The sequence below is a fragment of the Seriola lalandi genome, unplaced genomic scaffold, assembly GCF_002814215.2.
Source record: "Seriola lalandi dorsalis isolate HSWRI2012SDOR001 ecotype SW California unplaced genomic scaffold, Sedor1 jcf7180002054577, whole genome shotgun sequence".
Taxonomy (NCBI): domain Eukaryota; kingdom Metazoa; phylum Chordata; class Actinopteri; order Carangiformes; family Carangidae; genus Seriola; species Seriola lalandi.
The window spans coordinates 1,308,407-1,321,739 of NW_019525130.1; the positions used below are offsets into that span (position 1 = coordinate 1,308,407).

The 13,333-nt window shown below is 39.3% G+C and overlaps 1 long non-coding RNA gene across 1 annotated transcript in view; it reads left to right on the forward strand.

The window, feature by feature from the left end:
* Nucleotides 1-4,178: 4,178 nt before the first annotated feature.
* The window catches only part of LOC147818479 (uncharacterized), a 46,830-nt gene continuing 37,675 nt past the window's right edge, over nucleotides 4,179-13,333 (forward strand). Inside the window, exon 1 of the long non-coding RNA XR_015437929.1 lies at nucleotides 4,179-4,719. This is a non-coding gene — a long non-coding RNA (uncharacterized LOC147818479). The remainder of the gene's footprint in view (nucleotides 4,720-13,333) is intronic.

Here is a 13,333-nt window from a genome sequence, read left to right on the forward strand (position 1 = left end):
TTCCCAGATCTTGCAGAGAAAATACACAGCTTCTGAAATGCTTAGACTTTTTACCATTTGGTCTCACTGAACAGTGACTGAAGAGATATGTCTCTTTATTACCTGTGGAGGGCAGCAGCAGGCTTGGGATGCATCTGGGCTGCCTGTAGTGTTAAAAGAAGAATAAGAATAGGAAGGAGAAAAACAACACACCAGCCAGCAGCATTAGAGCTGAAAACCTCACTGCACATCTCCTGCACCTCAAGCTCAGCCCCCTCTGACCAGGCCTTTTAAAGTTATATTCACCCGTTTTGAAATTACAGGGCTGAAGAGGATTTGATTTAAGCTGACTCATAAATGTCTTGATCTAAATGAAGTTCACAAGGAGTGGCAGAAAGGTAAACACATTTTTGAGAAGTAGCACTGAGTAAGAAACAGGATGAACACTACGGGGAAACAAACTTGAAATAGATTTTGAAGAAGTATTTCCCAGTAATCTTTAGTTAAAGTATGAAGGAACTGAATCATGGTCATGTTAAAGTATTATGGACTTCTGATGATTCTGTAGGGTGAAAACTTGACTGTCTTACGTGATGCGATCTTTAACATCAAGTTTAAATTATGACTGATGTTGTATATTGTAGGTTCTGTAACAAGACGTATTTGTGCAGAGTTTGATGAGAAGGACTTGTTACAGTTAGAACATTGTAGGGGCAGTTTTGTTTTTTAATCATTACATCAGTATGTGGAAATATTGCATTTTAAAGGCTTCCAAATTTATAAATTTATAATTTATAATAGGCCAATACTGATATCGATAGTTGGTAGTTTAAAAAAATAGACCAATAGTATAGCATAAATATATAATATATATGATAAACAAATTTCTTGATATGGATCTCTCACATAAAGAATTGTGACCAAGACCAAATTCACTGAGATGTCTTACAGTTGAAAAATCAACAAACCGTGTAATGGTGACCACCCACTAAATGTGTGACAGGTTGTGTTCCCATAATTTCTTTTTCCCAAAAAACTCTTAAGAAAGGTGAAGACACTGCCAGTTTTCCCAGATGCTGGTTTAGTGAAAGGAATAACCAGAAGTCATTCTTATATTTCACACAAGGTATCATGGGGTTAGGAAAAAGCTAAAGAACTAAGTAACAGCTAAATGGAAGTTCCATCATTAATGTGTTATTAATATCTGTTTTTTCCTGCTATGACATGTCAAAGTTTAAGCTGTGAAAAAGACCTGCAGCTGACAGGAGGAAAACTGAGCTGCTTCCTAACAATGCAGGTACAGTGAAATAAATATTGATATACATGGGTTTATCTGTGAAGGTGATAGTGATACCAATATAGCATGATCTATACTGGTGTGGTCAGTGGCCACAGCATGTTAGTTTTTTCAGTGGGAAAGCGGATTTGCACACATTGTTTGCAAGCCAAGCTGTCAAATGGAACTCAGGAACTAAAAACTGTGAATGACTTCATAAATAAACCAGACAGGGATTTGGTACGTTTCATTAACAATAACACCATGAGTTTGTTTCTGTTAGATTTCCAGTAAGATGCATTGTACTTTGCATTGTAACAAGCAAAAGAAGTTTCCATCTGTAACACACATGGTGCATTCCAAAGCGTTTTACCAGAAAAGAATAGAGAGCTTTGTTCTTGTGTAATATAGGTATGAGAATCTGACCATTCATTCAGTGTCCACAGTTCATGGCTGTCAGTTTGGTTTAAAGGTGAATAGAAGTGACTGTCAGCAGAACAATACTGGAAAAACACATGCTTTTTATGAATAAAATAACTCAGAGGAAGCAGCTAAAGTCAGGACAGAAGGAGGCCCAAGACGGAGCTCTGAGGAATTTCACCTCCACTTCACTGATGACTGTAGTGTGTATGTGTATATGTATATGTAACATTTATGACTCACTAGAAATCTTGCATTGTGTTTATTTTCTGTAATAAAACCCCTCAGATAACCACTTATATTTGTAGACATTGCAAAGACTTAAGAGAGGTATTAGGAGGGGACGAGCTTGATGTGAGATCATGTAAATGAAAATTTGAAATTTCAGTAAAATAACTAAACGGTTATTAATAGTTAACTGAGAACAGCCCTCTGCCCTGTGTAGCTAATACCATTTTATAAATGCAGTTTTCTTTCTTTTAAGTATTTATTATTACATTGGGAGGGGGTAAAGAAATGTAAAAAATATATTTACAAATGTAATAGTACTGACTGTACTGTTTTACAATCTTTAAAATAAATTTTCATCTATGATATATTTTTTTAACACTCAGAAACACATATCTAACATCCTTTTGGGCAAGATATCTTCTTTTATGTGGGATCTATCACCTCATTATATCTTGCTTCATCATATAAGCCCGGCTAGGTCTTGGAAGCGGATACATAATGTATATTTTACTTTAACAGGATCTTCCTGTCAGAACCACCATGCTGGCTCCAGACCGACTGAGGCAGAAATATGACTTTCCAGCTGGTAAGTGATCAGGTCTACTGGTTTCCATCATCATATCATTTCATCATCATCATCATATCATATCATATCATATCATATCATCGAGTTGTTGAAGTGTATGTGACAAGGTTTTCCTAATATTATTTTTTATTACAATATTCTTAGGTATAAAATTAAGTATTTCATTCATTTTAAAATGCCTAAAAGCTAACAACATGGGGGCATGATTTCAAATTTAAAATAAAATGTACTGTGTATATATCAAACTTTCAAAAGAAAATGACATAATGTGTTAAGTCAGTTGAAGAATGTTCAGTATAATTGCATAGGTAAAGGTTTCACTTTGCTGAAAGGTATGTACAGATGGGGAGTTTCTGTGTGTATGTGTGTGTGTGTCTCTGTGTGTGTGTATGTGTGTGTGTGTGTGTTTGCAAGAGCGGGAGGGAGAAAGAGAGACAGACAAACAGACAGAGAGAGAGAAAGGGCAGGAGGGACCCGTATTAGCTGAGACACTTGAATGAATTTGAAGAATAGGTTTTTACATGCAGAGCAGTTACAATACTGAGCCCTGACTGGCAGATAGTACCAGCTTCCCTGATTCAAATGACGCACACCTGCCTGATTGGAGGGATTTAAACACTTGTTTCAGCAGAGTGTCCAAACAAAAACCCAGTCCAGTTGCATTGGTTTAACTGCCACTAATCTGAAATCTGAAAAAACCAAAACATGGATAAACTTTGAAAGCTTCAGCTCTAGCTGTGTCTGACACTGCCTGTGATTCTAAAATGGACCCAATGAAGTGTTTGAATGTGTTGTCAACTCTATCATAAGACACAAATGATGTTAGGTGATGTCAGCGCCATCTTCCTTCTGTTGATCTATTATAGTATTATCTTATTTTTTTTTTACGTTGAGCTCATTTTCTATACAGAAAAAAAATCATGAAATTGATGTAAGGAAAATGCATTATATGCCTCAACGAGTGTTGTTGTAAAGCAGTATGATTGGACATGATTCTGTAATGTCACAAACACTGCAGTCTCTAGTACTCTGGCACATTTACATAAAACAACTTCTTCAAATGAATGAAACCATAAACAAACAGAAAGTACATTTTAAAAGTGGAAAATAAGGGTCAGTTAACAACCAGTCCATTTTAATTCAATTACTATAATGGAATGAAGGCAGTCAGTGTGTGCATGTATGAGCAGTCGGTGTTAGATTGATTGTGACTTACTACAGCGGTGTAAATGTCCTACAGTATTAACTCTGTCAAGTGGCTGTCCGGGTACGGTTATATGATCTCATGAGTTAAAGCTGGCCCCCCAAATTTTTGTATACACAGACACAACTAAAGCTCCCCGCCTCTTCTGCACACACACACACACACACACACACACACACACACACACACTGTGTCTGACCCGAAGGTCAAGGTGCAGTGACTCTGAGGGTTGTCTAACTGGGCCTCTTGAAACTCTTGCCTTGCATTCCAGCGCCCAAAGGAGGGGGTTGTTTTAGCCAAGCTTATTACCAGAGAGAGAGAGAGAGAGAGAGACACAGAGAGAAAGAGTGATAGAGAGTGAGAGAAAAGAAAAGAGAGGGGGGAGGGAGAAGTGGGGGTAGAAAGAAGCTGGAAGGTATTATGCACTATTTCCTTGCCTTCCTAGAAGCTCCCACTTGTTCCCTCCCATTCGGCAGGCAGAGTTCTTCGACAAAGTAAAGGAAACGCTGAAAACTTGAACCTGCTTTTCTCCAGCTGCCTTGGCCCTCTAACTAGCTTGCTTGTTTTCTTTCCCTGCCGGCCCCTGTGCATGTTTCTTTCTCTCGCTCTCTCTCTCTCTCTCTCTCTTTCGCTCTCTCTCTCTTTCTCCCTCCCTCGCCCTCTCCCTGTTCGTCTCTCTCTCTTTCTCTGGGCTGTGTAAGAGGATCACTTTGTTTCCGTTGCCTTTTTCCGCGGTGCTGCAGACACACATTGAGGGGAGGATTGGATTTGAGGAGATACTGACGGGGTTGCACAGCTGCAACAGTCCCCTCCATCTCCACACCAGGACTAATGCCCCCCTCTCCCTCTCCCTCTCTCTCTCTCTCTCTATCTCTCTCTCTCTCTCTCTCTCTGTCGCACTCTCTGCTTCTGCCTCTCGGAGGGGTGGGGGTGCCATATGGGAGCTCAGAAAAATGGAAGTGGATCGGAGATAGACAAGAGAGGAATCTTTCATTCTTTGGCTCAGATGTCGGGATCTATGTGGTAAGTGCTTCTTTCTTTCCCTCTCAGTACTTTTTGGAAGTTCTGTGCTCCCAAAGCTTCCCCGTATGCCTGAATTTTCAGCAGTGTTTTTAATTCCTCTTTGCTTTTGATTCATATGTTCCCAACTGTTACCTATTATGAGTTTTTTTTTTAATTGTTTGACGCATGGTTCTGTTTTTTCTTCAACTCTTCTTCAAAAGGTTCAAGTTCACGGTTCAGTGTTACAATTCATTTACTAGCTGTAGGGATAAGAAAGGCTTTGTGCTTTTGAATTTGTAAGTTTTGAGGGTCAAGGTAGAGCGAGGAGGGAGGTGGAGTGGAGGCCGACTGGGGGAAGGGAATTTGGAGAGGTCAAAGAGAATGGCACTTGGCCCATGCAGCACAATGGCTCTGAAAACTTTTTAGTATGACATTGTCACCGCAAAACTTGTGCCTGTTTTAAATCCTGGAAAACAGCTATATGTTTCAGCTGTCAGCTATGGAGGCCATTTATGTAGCTGACAAAACTGATCAGTTACTCAGTGGTTTCACTTTTTTATGAGCCTGGAATTTTTTAGGTGTGGGTGGATTGCAGCTTTGAGACATTGAGCATCGAAGTTTTACTCACCATCTCCCTCACCATCTGACAAAACTGTTTCATTACTGGAACAGTCTCATATATCTTTTACAGAAATAATACAAGCAGAATAACAAGATGAGAAATGTCTTGATAACATAGATTTAATAAAGAAATCTGACAGAATTTTAAGACTCCAAGTTCACATTTTTGTCGCCTAAGCCTTGATCCAGATTTCATCGGCCCACAATGCTTTTCTTCATGGATTCAGATTTTGTGGATGCTGTTGTTGATAATCTGTTTGTTGCAGATTATTAGCTGTTGACTCATCCCCGTAGAATTTTGAAACAGTTCCTGGTAGATATTGATGCCAGTGTAAACTCATGCGTTATTGCAAGTTCATTAAAAAACTTAATAATGTAATCAATGTTATTACTTCTCGAGCACTAGACTTGATGTTTACACCTTTTTCATTGTTTTTGTTGGAAGCTATGGTAGATTGTCCTGCAACGTTGGTGATGAGGAAATGTTGCAAGTTCCCCCATGAATTTTATTCTATCAGATAATTAATAATAATTCATTTTAGCTAATATCCTTGTATTTATTATGTCTGTAAGCAGATCATTGTATATTCTAGCTGGCCATGTCTGTATTGGAGATACATCTACACAAAAGAAAACAATGTGTTCAGTAACCAACCATTCTTGCTTAAAACTCAACATAAAGTATTATTTTCTTGAATTTATATATATTTCTATAAACCACACTTTTCAGAGGGACAAAGGTTAGTGGTATTACCTCTGAATAGATTTTTCACTTATACATATTAGCACCCAAAATGCACTTGTGTGTGCAAGTGTGGGAAGTGAGCTGAGTTAAGTGAGTCAGTGAACTCCTTTTAGGAAGCTATTGAACTTCAGAGCTTTGATTTATGTGCCTCACCTTGATGGTTCATTGGCAGTTTGGGGTTTTGACCTCACTCCCTCGTCTCTTTGAGGAAATCAGAAGCCGTCTCTCTGACTGACTCATTTTGGGCCTCCCTTGCTCCCTCCATTCATTACACATCTCAGTGACATGGGAATGAAGTGTCTCGACCATTTTTAATGGACTTATATCTCCTGTGAAAGGTGGTTTTAAAGGAAGATTTTTAAAAGGATGAAAAAAATGAGTTGTGCCTGTATGGATGTATTATTGGTCTGCTCTCTGAGCAGCATGTCTGTTGAACTGAGAATATGTGGGGAAGCTTTGCTGAATTTCAGTCACTGCTATTACTATTTTATAAATACACACAAACCGTGTCTGCTGCACAAATCTAGTTCTCTATTTCAGGCATGTGGGTCACACTGTAATGAAGCAGCACAACTGCACACCTTAATGAGGACTCGTAAAGTTACTGTCAAAAAGTTGTATCCTTGGTAAAGGTGGATTCTGTTTCACCTTTTACAATGTAATATGACTGCATATAGCAAGATAAACTGCCTGCTCAGCACTGGGACTGAGAGGATGAATTTGTGGATTACTTCCCTGTGGATCAACAGCTCTTTCACATCTTTTCTCTCATAGTCTCAGCACTTAAACAAATAAGAATAATCAAAATATTTGAATTGAATCCAGCAACATATTTGTGCTAGCTGTGTGTGCTCTGTTCAGCTAAGAGAGGCTGATAACAATTATTTTTGTGAGTTAAGTCATTTTTAGCACCGGAATTTGCAGTTGTGTCTATTGTTTATATATTAAATCAGCAGTGATATTAATCTTTTAGATTTCTAAATACCACATTATAAAGCAACATATTTTAGGTGAGTTATAAAGATTCCGAATTTCATAGTAGCACAGGTTCCGAAACAAAGGGCTACAGTGCTTTGTGAAGACACGTCGCCAGATAACCTTTCTGACCTCCACAGCCAATTTTAGCGTTTCCCTCATGCCTCCTCTGGTTATAAATTAGCCCGGTTGTTGTTTCCAAGCACTGAAAGGAAAGGCTCACTTAGTAGCAGTGATTTATTAGTTGTTAGCCTGATGCTGCCATGTGACTGACAGAGGTGCCAGTTAGGATGAAAACTGCTGCACGAAACAGGAGGTGGGTTCTCTTTCTGCCACTCAACTTGGAGAGGAATTGCATGATTTACCTTTCAGCATTCCTTTTTCCATCATTCAGAGGGCTACTAATTAATAGTGCCACAACATAATTCATGTTATATTTCTCATGATTTTAATGGGGATATATCTCTACCACTGTCTACTTCCCATGAGGATCTGTGAAGACCTACAGTGAAACTGGAAATATGAATGTAATAGTAAAATTGTGGCACATTTGTGTTGATTATTTTACACATCACCTCAATGCAACCTGTGTTACATGCAGTGGTTGTTGTAATTAGAAATGCATTTGCTTCATTTTTCCACATCTGCTCAACACATGGCTCTTTATTCAAACACATCTCGCAATCGATGGCAGAATCAGAATAAATACGAAGTGAAAAGAAGAATTATACAAATGCAAATGTGTAAAAAGTAATGCATGGGGTGACATCAGCATAGGTCCAGGTCTAGGCCACTCTGATTCTTGTGGAAAATCAACACAGAAAAAACAGCAGGCTCCGTGATAAATACACGCTGAGTCATTTGAAAGATCAATGTGTAATCCATCACTGTAAATTGAGTTGTGCTTACTTCGATTACGACCTTAATGTAAGTAAGATAACTTTGTTAAGATGTTTGTATGACAGTCACAGTAATCTGAGTATTGCCTTACTTGATCGAATTACCAGAGTGTATGTTAACACAATGGGTAACAGCCCTGTTTGCCTCTCCTCTTCTGTTCACTCACATAAGTGAAACTTCAGTTTTATCTTTTGAGGGAACAAACCACAGACCTTCAGGTCTCAGGTCCATGTGAGAGGCTGTTTCTTCTGTGAAAGTGAAGACAATGTGAGGTACCCTTCAAAGATACACCTCAGTTCCTTCCTTACTGTAAGTCAATGGCAAACACAAGTTACACTCTCAAGACAGGACAAAGGAATATGTCTGTAGTTGAGTTTGCTGACTAATGTGGGCAGACTGAATGACTGTCAATCGGTGCTTTTCCAGGAAGAAATATGATGTGGGTTGTTATCAGAATAACTGCTCCAACAATGCAGCTGTTCTTGCAGCCTAATAAGTTCATAACCCCGGAGGCCAAGAACACAGCAGCCTGACTGACTTCATCTTGTCTCAGCACTCTTGTCTTTTTTCAGTGCTTAGACAAAAATTAGTGGCATAGTCATTACTTCCTTAGAGACAACTGACAATATTCTGCACTAACCTGAGTGTGCAGGTAACCTCAAGCAGGAGGTCCAGCTCCAATTTGGATGGATCAGCCCCAAAATGAATGGACAACTTTGTCCGTCACGAGGAAGGAGTGCTGTGCATGCAACCGTTAGTGTCACACTTTATTAAGATCGTGTGCCATTTCAGTCTGGGTTTATTCTGTTCAAAGCTTGAATAATGTTCTGTGGTTTAGATCGCTGACAGCAGCTCCATTGGAGTTCAGCTAATCAAAGATCACTTCATCATGTTTCTTGAGAGGGTTTTTCTCTTAACAAGCTGTATGAAGTACATGAACCAACTACATATGTTCCCTTTGGTTAATTAAGTGTGAAACTGGTGTTAATGTTTTTCCTAAATTCTAAGTTTGAGAATCAATCCACCAGGATGGAAGCCTCTTTGTGTAATGAGAGGATTCTCCATGGATGCAACCTCTGAATAAATCGCTTATGGCCCTTCACCATTTTGACACGGTTATTGTGGCACTGGCACTGAGCTGCCGCAGTTTGACTTTAGATGTCAAGTGATGCTCTGAAGACTGAGACTTAATTTTTCACCCATCATCCTGTGGGCAGTGATTATCCAAAGACAGCACCATAGTGAAACCTGGAGTAACATCAACATGGATCTTAAAGCTGTGCATAGAACTTTGAACCTGAGACTCAAAGATAACCAAAGGGAAAGTGAATAGTCGAAAATAATGGCAACAGCTTAAACTTTATTCATAGGGTGAAAGAAAGTCTTGAATTCATGGGCCATTAGCATGACTTATTTTGATGAATAGTATCAAGGCCAGATGGATGCAAGGTGTCATTCAACACTGAGATAATGATGACAGATGATATGCATCATAAGTCAGAATCTTGAATTCTTGAATTATTAATGACTTGAGCCAAGTCTTGGGCCTCGCTGGTGGAAAATAACACAGATGTTCAGTGTTCATTGTTTCTGTAATGAAGTGATACCCATTGCTATATTTTTGGTTTAACTTTTGGTTTAACCTATGAATAAGAAAACTAGAATAACATGTTGGTCTTTAAACTCTTAAACTCTGCAAAGACAGCTAAGTTACAGCTTGCATGCATGAACCCACACACATACACACAAATGCAGCATTGAATTCTGGCACAAATGGCCCCCAATGGGTGGGTTATAAAGGGGGTGATGTCATGTCTGTGATGGAGACTGTGTCCCTTTACCAGTGATCCATTTCTTATTCAGCTGTCCTTACTGATACAAAGCAGAGAGAGAGAGAGAGAAAAAAAAGAGCGAACAAAAGAAAGAAAGAAAGAAAGTATCCAAGTGGAATTTTTTTTTTTTTTTTTTTTTTTAATCCCGTTCCCCATTAACCTCTTTATATTTTAATAACTGCCATTAAAATTTTCTTATTATTAGTAGAAGGTGCTGCAGCCAAAATTGCTTCTTAATTGTGGCTGTTTAAACACTAAAAGTGCTGATCTGTGTTTGTACTTTGAAGCATCCAATTTACATTTTATTGCATATAAGTTATTATCTTATTTTGCCTTTCATCAGTTTTAGAGCAGTCTGTTTTGGATAGTCGCCAGTTTTTCAGGTCAAGAGATCATAGGCAATTTGTCTACTTGTCTTTGAGCTGACGGGAGCTCATCCTCCTTGTTTGCAAGCAAAGAGGGTGCAGGGTGTCTTTGTGGAATCAGCTGTATGCACGCATGTGTGTCAGGCCCAGTGTTCATAGCCACATGACTCCCTGCACCATTTTAAACAGCTCGGCTTCTTTAACCATCCCAGCGTCTCGGTGGTAACAGAGATGTGGGGGGTGGTGGGGGCCATAGGGGAGGGGAGTCCATACAGATCGCGGGTCGCACACTGGGAAATGGCTTCCATACATTTAGCATTTCCTCTTTGAGGGCAGTCCAGTGTGGTGCAGAGGGGATGTCGCGTCAAAGCTGTGCTGCAAGGAGGGGTGGAGGCGCTGGATAATGCAGACACAATGGGCTAAGGCAAACATTAGGAGTGAGACAAAGGACACTCCACTCAGGTCACAGGGGGGGCAACTTTTCCCATTATATGAGGGAAGTGTTCTTAACTGAGGGACTTTTTAAACCCATCAGCAAATTAGGGGCTGTGCTGAGTAGCTGGTGTGCGTTGGGTCATGATCAAAGCCTTGAGAGTGTGTCTGTTTACAGAGGAAGGCTGTAAAGCATCGGACAGCAGTCACAACACGACACAACATGGGGCAAGGTTAGCACGGAGCATGCTATCATGACCATGTTATCATTGTCACAGTCAGGGTATTTACTCATGGGAAGCAGAGGATAACTTCTTTCTCATCTACATTAAAAACACCACAAGCGCCATATGTCATAGGGTCAGCTGAGGGTTCCTACACCATATGCATCCACTTACGTTTTCAGATTAGCCATAATACAATCATGGTATCTCTGTATTCAGGATTACAGTTAAAGCACAGTTTTGAATGAAGTCATTATCTGTTTTCTCATGCACAAAATATTCTGCAATCATTTTTAATGAGTAAGCAGTTTATATTTTGGGTCCCTTGGGAAAATAATTATTGATGGTCTTGTAGGCTAAATGTAATTGTGTTTTCATCAGTTATGAAACAAAATTAGAATTTACTATTAGGCATCAGGCAGCAAAACATAAGAATACTTCAGCTAAAATTATTTATTTATTATCAGTTCATCTGCCAGTTATTTTCTCAATTCAGTAATAAATCATTTGGACCATAACATGTTAGAAAATAGTGTAAAATATCCATCAGTTTGCTTGATCGATGGAAGTCCGGAACCCAGACATGTTCAGTTTACAGATATAAAACACAGAGAAGCAGCTTTGACATCACAGAAGCAGAAATCTTTGGTATTTTTGCTTTAAAATGACTTTAACATGATTAATTATCAAATATTTGCAGATTCATTTTCTGTTGATCAACTAATCTATTAACTGACTCCTTTTAGCTCTGCAAACCACTTCAGAGTTCAGACGTAGGTTAGCTTTTAGCAGTTTTTATTAGCTCAACAGCCTGTCAAGTTGTGCTCGAATGTATTACTTGAAAACAAGGCGTCAATTACATGGTAATTACAACCTCTTAAAGCTGCTGCCCAACTGCGAGACATTATGAACATTTATGTTGTTTTGGTAGTAAACACGCAATTTACTTTAAACAGCGCAATCAAAACAATTATCCATGATGCATCAAAAAATCACTTAAGAAACCAATAAAGAGAAAAAAAATAGACAACAAATGTAGGTAGGCAAACAAACTCTATTTTAGGAATCTTCAAAACAGCTCAAGTGAATGTCTATATATTCACATGTGGTTGTCCAACTGTGTGTGCTTTTTTTGTATGAAATCCTATGCGTGTTTGTGTGACTGAAGGGCCATTATGGGACAGGCTTTTAAGGGAGATCTGGGAAGTGGAAACCTAATACTGCCTGACTGCTGCTCTTATGTACATGAACCCCACAGCTGCTGGAGAGAGAGAGAGAGAGGAACGAGGGAGAGAAAAGGGGAGGAAGAAGGAGGAGGGGGTAGAGGAGAGCGTGGTGCGCTCAGTAATTAGTTGTCTGGTTTTGTATTGACCAGTCTGGTGCTGAGACCTTAGGGACTGTTAAATTTGCTATTGAAACTGAAAGGATTATGCACCCAAAAGAAATTAAACGGGAGCAATGAATAGATTGTGGGCCACATGGTGGACTTCTGTTTTTTTTTGTTTTTTTTCCTCTTTTTCCTTCTCCTTCTTCCACTGGCCTTCACTCTTCAACTAGACAAGGTTGTATTTTTCTTGCCAGAAACTGTTGTTTTTCATGTTGAAGGTAAATTGAAAAATGCACCACAGGGTCATGACAGTTTTATGTCATGATAATGATACCCCATTTTGAGACTGACCCATTAACAAAGCCATACACTTATTTGCCCTTTGCCAACTGTCAAATCTAGAGTGTTTGTAGAGTCTGTTTATTAAACAGAGACAAAATCCAAAAATCATTTCCGCATGTTAGCTGTTGAAGGGTGTGATGTCGCGAGGGAGTAATGAAATCTCCTTGAATGTAGACGTGGTGATTGCAGGCGGGAATTGATGTCTCCTGCGTGGGCCGCCCAGAGGGAAGAGAGATTTGTGTCTCTGTTTACTCCTGCTGAAGACGGCCGTACTTATTACAGTGGGCACAGTCCAGAGGGAACATCCTCCACCTGCCTGCAGTGGCTGTCAGGGCTGCTGCCGACCCAAGATTTTCCTAGTCAGCTAGTTATTGCACATTTGTGATATTAATTGAATCAGTTAAACATATATTTTCCGAAATGGATTGAGTCCAGAGCTGAGAAGGAATGTTATGAGTAATATTGTTAACACTGTGCTGCATTATAGAGAAATACAAAACCGTAATAATGAGCCTTTAAATCTAAATTTTACAAGCAAATGCACAAATGCTAAGTGGCTAACGTTAGGCTAGTCACATGATTCAAATGATAAACATTGTTTGAGGTCGACAAATGGGTGGATGTTTGACGGCAGAGTTTGCCCGTTATCTTAATTGGGGTCGTCCTTTAGCCTCTCAAAATGATCTACTTTTTTCCTGCCTGACATAACCGGTTTGTGTTTTGGTATTTGAAGTAGTGTGTCCTCTGTGAGTTGCCGTTAGGTAGGAGCTGTGTCGCTTGAGACACACGTGTGTAAGGAAAATAAAGAAGTTGTTGCTGCTGTTCATTGTACTACATCTCTATGTCTCGTTTATTATTTTATTACTACATTA